We start from the raw sequence: 8,181 nt of genomic DNA on the forward strand, positions 1-8,181 counted from the left end.
ACCATCGTTTGCGTTCACCTCTGGGATGTTAAAAATCTGGTTTCTTTTACTGGCATGGCGGCCGTTCGTGTATACATGCTCCTCTATCTAGCCACGGGATGCAGTGATGATACACATCTATACGCTGCGTTAAGAACAAGAACATGCAGTTGCATGGCCACCTATTATTGGTTTCACTTGTGCTGCTGGTGTTTGTTCGTCTGGTTTGGCCTTTGGGTTCATGTTTTCTCTGGAAGAGAGCTCTCTTCAGTCCACTCTGAAATGGCTGTAGGGTTTCATTAGCTGCCGACTCATCCATTCACCTGCCAAGAACCATGGACAGGTCTGGTCTTGGTAGCCGAGTGGGTGGCGCGGGAGCTAAAATCAAGCTCTACGCTGTTTGTGGTTGGACTGAAGGGTGCTCCCTTTTGTTTGCTCAAACGCTTGTGCATGAAATCAAACCACCTACCTCAGTACCAATAACCTCGAGTTTTGTTCTGTAATATTTGGTGCACACTTATTACAGCTATGTTGTTAATTTGTGAGTTTCTCAACAATATTCTGGCGCTTGTTATTACCTTTGTTCTTCTCTGTTTCTCCTTTGCTGTGTACGTTCTACCATCTGATCAGATTTTCTCCCCACTAGATGAAAGCAATCCGCAGTGCCTCATGAACTATTCTTAGCGTTGTTGAAATCTTAATATATCTAAAAGGTCCTGCCTCGTGAACTATTCTTAGTTAGGGTATCGTTTGGCCGGGGTCAGATCGCTGTATGACATGTTCATTTGCTGCTAGTTAGTTCTTCCTATGCAGAAACAAAGTTTGATTCGCACGCTGCACTTCTCTTCCTTTTTTTATGGTAGGAATATAGGATATTTCTCTAGCGAATTAGAACTAATGAACTACTATGCTTATAGCTTGCTAAGGCCCCGTTTGGTTTCCTTTGCATTCTTCTAATCCAGCTATTTTTCAAGAACCGTATTTTTTGATAGTCAGAATCTGAACTGTTTGCCTACTTTAGATTTTTTTGATAATTAAATGTATATTTATTTAGAACATCCTTGCCCAGTGCTATTTTTGTCTTTTTAGTACATCATATCTTCAGTATTATTTATAAATATTAAGGACGTCAGGGATACTAGATATTAAGATAATACAGTCTAATGCTAGAATTAGTATTGTTTGGAGTTTTAACAGATTTTAGTTCATAAATTATCAATATCCATCGACAACTAACCCCATTTGGTTGCGGAAGGATGTTGATAATCTATATACTAAATCTACTAGAGTTTTAAAATGTACCGATTTTCGCATTTGATTGTATGAAGATTTCAGAATTCCAGTATTTCAGACGTTCTTGCTATTAACAGATGATACTATGGATGTGGTATATTAAAAAGACACAAGTGTCTCTAAAATATAGACCACGAACAAGTGTTAGCCAAGTGTATTTTAAATAAATGTCTACAAAATGTAAGTAGCTAAACGATCTAGATTCTGATTATAAGAAATTAATACGGATTCTTAAAATATCTGGATCCTTCAAACCAAATAGGAACATTTGGATCATTTTTTGTGTTATCGTAGGCGCAGCGTGGTACTTGCTGGCACAGTGTACTTTCTCGTTTGTCCAGAACAGTACTGAGATCTTCGTCTTGTCCGCTTCTCAAATGACGAGTGCATCGACTACACCACATCTCTCAGTCATGGATTTGTCCGTAAAAACAGGCTCGAACCTTTTTTTTTTGCAGGTACTTATTAAGTAGTGGCCAAGCATATATGGTTGGTGCATGGATGCAGTATGCACTGGATAAAGGAGTTTAAGATCGATCAGTAGAATGATATTCATGTTCAAGGATAACAGCAACATTGCATGGCGTGATATTGTTACTACTCCCTGTGTTTGGACAATGGTGTCGCTAAAAATAGTTTTATCAATCCCTGTGTTTAATTTTTAAGAGGCATGGGGTCGGAGCCACAGCAAGCGGACGGGCGACGGAGGAGCTCCACTGCATCCACCACGGGGCTCTGCTCTTCAGTGTTTTCCTCACTGATGCGTTGATATGACATAAAGGACACCGAACAGGTTTGCTTTGCGTGCACACGTCGCTCAGCAGAAATAGTGTGTAGCCGCTGCTTTTCTTGTACCACTTCGCAAACAAGTCATGTCTTGTTGGAGGACCGCCGGACTCCAGGGTACATGCACAGTACCTGCTCCAGGACCAGGAGAGCGAGTACAGCTTGCTGTGAATGCTGCTTCGTAGAACATTGTCCTACTCCTTGATTGATCACGAGCTCGTAGTCTCATGCTTATACATGCATGGTAATTGGGTAGTTTGCATCCTTTGCTGTGATCTCTAATTGCGGCTAATAGTTAGTTAATTCTATTTAAAATTACGTCACTAACTACCAGCTAGCTAATAGTTATATTAGCCACTAGATCTAACTAGAATTAGCTGGCTAATTCACTAGTACACAGAAGCTATACAGCGATGATTTTTCAATGGTGTTTCTTAGAACCGTCCGTGCTATGGCCAATATTACTACTATCTAGCTAACTGTTAGTTGCGAGGTGTTTAGATCGCACAACAATAGGCAGGCGAATAAAGTGTTGTTTTACTAAAGCTACCTACCTCTACTCCTGGTTGTTAGAATTACTAAGGATTAGGGATTGAAAACATTATTTTGAATTAATAAGGATTTAAACCTAGCCAATCCTATCCCGTCGACATGGATTGGCACTAAAACTAATAGACCCTCAATTAGCGGGAGCGCATTTTCGTCAATTGATTAGGTACAGTAGTTAGGTATATATATATCCATCTAATGAGATACTAATTGTTTCAATTGGTTTAGATCTATGTTAACTACTTATTAGCAGGTAACTAGTAGCTAAATAGACTCAAACAAGCTCAAACATTCGTGACAAATTGGTCACGCAACAAGTTTATTTGAGTTGTTGCTTTATATTCCATGACGAGCATAACCACATGTATATATTTTTGGTAATAGGCGGTATTAACAATGCTAACAACATGTACATATTTTTGGTATTGGCGGTATTGACAATACTTATAGGCTATGGCAAAACATGATTCATATGAACACACTTACACACACACATAGGAGACAGGACATATAGCTCTTGCTTAGTTCATGTTATATACATAACATTTGGACTTACATTTGGAACACATCTCATGTAAACAAACCATTCCGTGCAATCGTGCAAATTTCTAATCTGGACCACACGATGTTGATCCAAGAAGACATGCAGGAGTGGATAATTTTGCACTTAACCGTCCGCTCCTAATCACACTTTTGCAAATCTCCCCTCACTCCCCCGCACGTCCCTTTGGATCAACATCATATGGCCTAGATTAGAAGTTTGCACGGTTGCACAGAGAAATTGGTTTGCATCAGATATGTTCCCCTTACATTTACATTGTTATTCATTTCCCCATGAGATAAAACAAAGAATGTTCTTAGAAAATTTTGTGATGTATTTTCCATCGGCAAATAATTACTATAAGCAAGTCCAACAAAAGACACTTAAATGTTACTACATCTGTTCTCGAATATTTATCGTCCGTTAGTTTATTTTTGAACTAAAATGCGACGAATATAATAAAAAACGAAGTCAGTATTTGCTAATTGTGGTTTGTTTGAGTTTTTAATTTTTAAAACATCCAAATATGATATCATATGATATCTTCAACATTGATGTAATGGTTCCCAAGTGAGGGGCTAATAAAATAATAAAACTTTTTTTTGTTTGGAATTTGAAAATAGCCGTTCCGAGACATATACCTGCACAAAACCAGGGTAGTCAAAATATGCTGCCTGAAAACATTGGTACTAAAATATGCTCTTGTATAATAAGAACCAAAAAGTGATACCTCTACATATTGGCCATCTCTACTATACATGGATATTGCATGTGACAAAGCAAAATACATATTCTAACCACATACACAATACAATTATGTTTATCCTAGCACACATTCACTAAGGAGCTGTTTGAATTCACTAGAGCTAATATTTAGTTAGCTAAAAAAATGCTTGTGAATAGCTGGTTGACAAATAACTATCTAATTATTAGTTGATTTGCTAAAATTAGCTAGTATCTAAACTATAGCTAGATCGTTGGGATGTTTTCAACTAATTTTAGGAGCTAACTATTTACTATTAGTTTTAGTGATAGACTAGTGCAAAAAAAGTATCAAAAGCATAATACAAATGTCAATTAAGCATAGAGAACTAGGGGTCTTTGGTTTTAGTGACTGTCGGAGAGGAAATCTTCGGCCGGGTGGCGGAATGCACCCGCCCTAAATCCTAAGATGAGGAGGGGGCCTAAGCGTTTTGTCTGCTTGCTAGATTGTGGGAGAACAAACAAGATGACACGAGGATTTAGAGTAGTTTGGGCCGCCGGAGCGTAATACCCTACTCCACTGTGTGTTGTATTGCTGGTGCTCGAGAGCTTGGAGAACTTCTCGAGGGTCTAAGTTGGCTTGAATGAGCCTAAGTTAGGTCTAAGTGAATCTGCCTTGTAACGTCGTGTGCCTCCCTTTTATAGCCTAAGGGTGGCACATACAAGGTTGCTGAGCCCCGACATGTGGGCCCAGAGACATAATGGAAGAAATACATGGAGCAACTAATGCAGGTGACGCCTGAGAGATCTTCTGACGCCTAGATATCCACAGCCTGCGCAGTGTCGATACACAACGGTAGCTTCCTTGGTACGCATGAGTGATGATGAGTATAGTGCATGCGGCAGCATGGGCGTGCCGCCTGCTAGCGGAATAGATAGGCATGCCGCTTGCCAGCGGAATGGACAGGTCTCATTAAATGTTGAGGCGGCACACTGCTTGCCAGTGGAATGGACAGGTTGCCGCCTTGAAGGAAACGAGTGACGCCTAAGAGGGGGGTGAATTAGGACTTCTAAAACTTTTACTAAACTAGACCACAAATAAATCCCTAGAGCAAAACCTATGCAAATAATCAAACTAGAATGTGCAAACTAGGTTTTGTCTAAGTGTTGCTATCTCTACCGCAAAGGCTAAGTTTCAATCTACACTAAATAAGAATGGATACAAGATTGAAACTTAAATGCTTAATATAAATGCGGAAACTTAAAGAGCAAAGTAGAGAAGAAAACTCTCGTGGATGACGCCGGTATTTTTACCGAGGTATCCGGAACCACGCAAGGTTCGACTAATCCTCGTTGGTGCCCCTACGCAAAGGGAAGCCCACGCGAGGGCCAAGCACCACGGTCGAGTAACTCCGTAGAGAGCCGCAGGCCTTCTCCACGCTCAAGTAGTGCTTCGCTTCCGGCTCCTCTCGGACGCTCCCTGCCGTCTCCACTATCGAGCTTCCGGCCGAAACGCCGCGGGCCTCGTTCCCTCTGGTACACGGTTGCGGCCGTGACACAAACGCGGTTGTCACGGTCTCGCAAGACTCTCGCCCCACTCGGTACAATTACAACGACTCACGCAAGAGTCGAGGGGTTGTGTGGTTTTACAAAACTCACTCAACTAACTAGGGTTCACCTAGAGCAAGCGCTAAAGCGGTCTAACTAACCTAAGCACTTCGCAAAGCACCTATGCTAATCACCGAGTGATTCTATTAAGCACTTGGGTGTTTGAGCTCTTGGAAATGTGCACTATATGTCTTGGTATGTTGCTTGGGCTCCCACACTAGAGAATGGCCGGTTGGGTGGTATTTATAGCCTCCAATCCCCAAACTAGCCGTTGGACAGAAAGCAGCAGCTTTCTGTCGTCGGGTGCACCGGACAGTCCGGTACACCACCGGACAGCCACTGTGCAGTGTCCGGTACACGCCACATCAGCCGACCGTTGGCGCCTATAGTAGTCGACCGTTGGATCTGACCGTTGCCGTCTGTCCGGTGCACATCGGACAGTCCGGTGCCGACTGTCCGGTGCACCACCGGACAGACCGGTGCTACAGCCCGAGAGCGCCTGTCTATGGCCTCTCTGCGCAGACTGTCCGGTTGTCCCACCGGACAGTCCGGTGCACACCGGACATCACTGTCCGGTGCGCCACCAGGCGCTGGCTGACAACCCGCTTCTTGGATTCCTTTGCTGATTTCTTCGGGCTTCTTTTGTTCTTGAGTATTGGACTCCTATGCATCTTTTTATGTCTTCTTTTGAGGTGTTGCATCCTCATTGCCTTGGTCCAATTCTCTTCGCATCCTGTGAACTAAACACTAGCAAACATATTAGTCCACAGGTTGTGTTAATCATCAAACACCAAAACTCAATTAGCCAAAAAGGCCTGGGGTCCATTTTCCTTACAATCTCACCCTTTTTGGTGATTGATGACAACACAACCAAAGAAAGCAAATAATACAAGCATTTGAATTAAAATATGCAATCTACTTGCTAAGATGCATGATTGTCCCCACAATGTGATATTATGGACTTAAGCCTCCCCCTAACTCCATAACTCACTTACTTCCTATTTTAGGACCAAATAACCAAAACCACTTGAAAAACCATTTGTAGATATAAAATTTTAAAATTTGTGGTGTTTGGTGTTTGATATTGCTTTGGTCCCTAAACTTCTCCCCCTTTGGCATCAACCACCGAAAAGAAAGACATTAAAAGCATGTAGGAAGTGAATAAAAGCTTGCCCTAATATCAGATGATACCATTTGAAGGATAATAAATTAAACCATATGAATGATATCAGTTGAAAGAATTACTCCCCCTAAACGAGTGTTCTCTTTAGAAAGAATTTTCCCCCCTTTTTAGAGATGAAGAAATACTCCCCCTGACAGAGATCCTCTACTTAGGAAAAAGCATGTGAAAGTTAGAGGTGCAAGACATGATTTGAAAAGACTAACTTCCCTTATGCATAGGTAATAGAATATGAGTTAACTACTTATGCATTTTTAGCAACATGGAAGCATATGATATGAGATATAGTCTAATCAAATGTTAGAGAAGACATGTAAATGATACTAAATGTAGTCTCAAAAGATACCAATTGAAGGTCAATGGTGAGCTTGAGAGACATGAGAGTTCTTGGAGATTTTGCAGTGGAAGATTGTTGTCTTTCTCCGGGGACCTTATTTTCCTTACAATGAGACTATCACATGAAAAAGACTTGAAAATGTGTTAGTCTCAAAGTATTAGATTATAGAATAACCTCCCCCTGAAGGTGTGCATATAAGTTTTGAATACTTGTAGGAGAGATGCACTTTGATTTGATATCAAGAGGGGCAAATTATCCATAATCCAAACTTTGGCACATATTAGTTAAATGATACAACTTGTAGAAATCAAAATTTTCAATTGATGCATAATTTACTATGGAGTGATATAGAAGCTATGTCCGTGCTTAAGTAGACATTTTAAGCCATGTAGGTTTGCTTAAGTATATGAATTTTAAAGCAAGCAATCCTACCATGTGATTTACCTAGTATGCATGATTCAAAAGTAAATAACAAATGTAATACTAGGCAAGAAAGGTAAACTAGATACAAGATAAATAGATACACATATCTAAAAGCAAGAGATACAATAAAAAACTAGTTACCTTAGTCATGGGTGGGAAATTTGGGTCCAAAATTTTCACTAACCCACTTGGCAATAAACTTGATCCAATATAATGTATCCCATGATATACATCCCAAATTTGCAAGTCTCCAAATTTCTCGTAGACGTTCGGTCCACTCACTTCCCTTTCGGGATCCAAACCTTCTTGGTGCTTTTTATGGTTGAAATTATTTCCTTTGGCACCCAGATGCGTTTGGCCCCTTTTCCTTTGTTGGCTTGCTTGTTGGCCTTGATTGCTATCACCTTTCCATTCTTTTTCTTCTTGATCAAATATGGTGTAGCATCCTTTTTGTTCACCTTTTTGATGTAGGTGTTGGAGATTTTGCTTGATGGCTTTTGCTTGAGCTTTTGCCTTTGTTTATCCCCGGTTATCGCCTTGCATTGGAAAGACTTGTGGCCTTCCATGTGGCATAGCCTACAAATCACAGTTTCTCCCTCCATAGGCTTGTTCACTCCCGCAGTGGTGTTATCCTGTGGAGGTTGGATTTGTTTGGCTTTGCCTTTCTTCGCATACAAAGCCTTGCCAAGGCGAGCCACTTCTTGCTTCAATTGTTTATTTTCCTTTGCAACCTCATCCGAACATGTTTCTACAACAATATTCTCAACAAGAACTTGGTTGCAG

General features: G+C 40.9%; 1 non-coding gene across 1 annotated transcript; it reads left to right on the plus strand.

The window, feature by feature from the left end:
- Positions 1 to 215: 215 nt before the first annotated feature.
- On the plus strand, positions 216 to 424 carry MIR319a (microRNA MIR319a). Its single transcript, NR_121072.1, has one exon. It is a non-coding gene; the product is annotated as a microRNA MIR319a (primary transcript).
- The last annotated feature ends 7,757 nt before the right edge of the window (positions 425 to 8,181 follow it).

The sequence above is a fragment of the Zea mays genome, chromosome 3, assembly GCF_902167145.1.
Source record: "Zea mays cultivar B73 chromosome 3, Zm-B73-REFERENCE-NAM-5.0, whole genome shotgun sequence".
Classification (NCBI taxonomy): Eukaryota; Viridiplantae; Streptophyta; class Magnoliopsida; order Poales; family Poaceae; genus Zea; species Zea mays.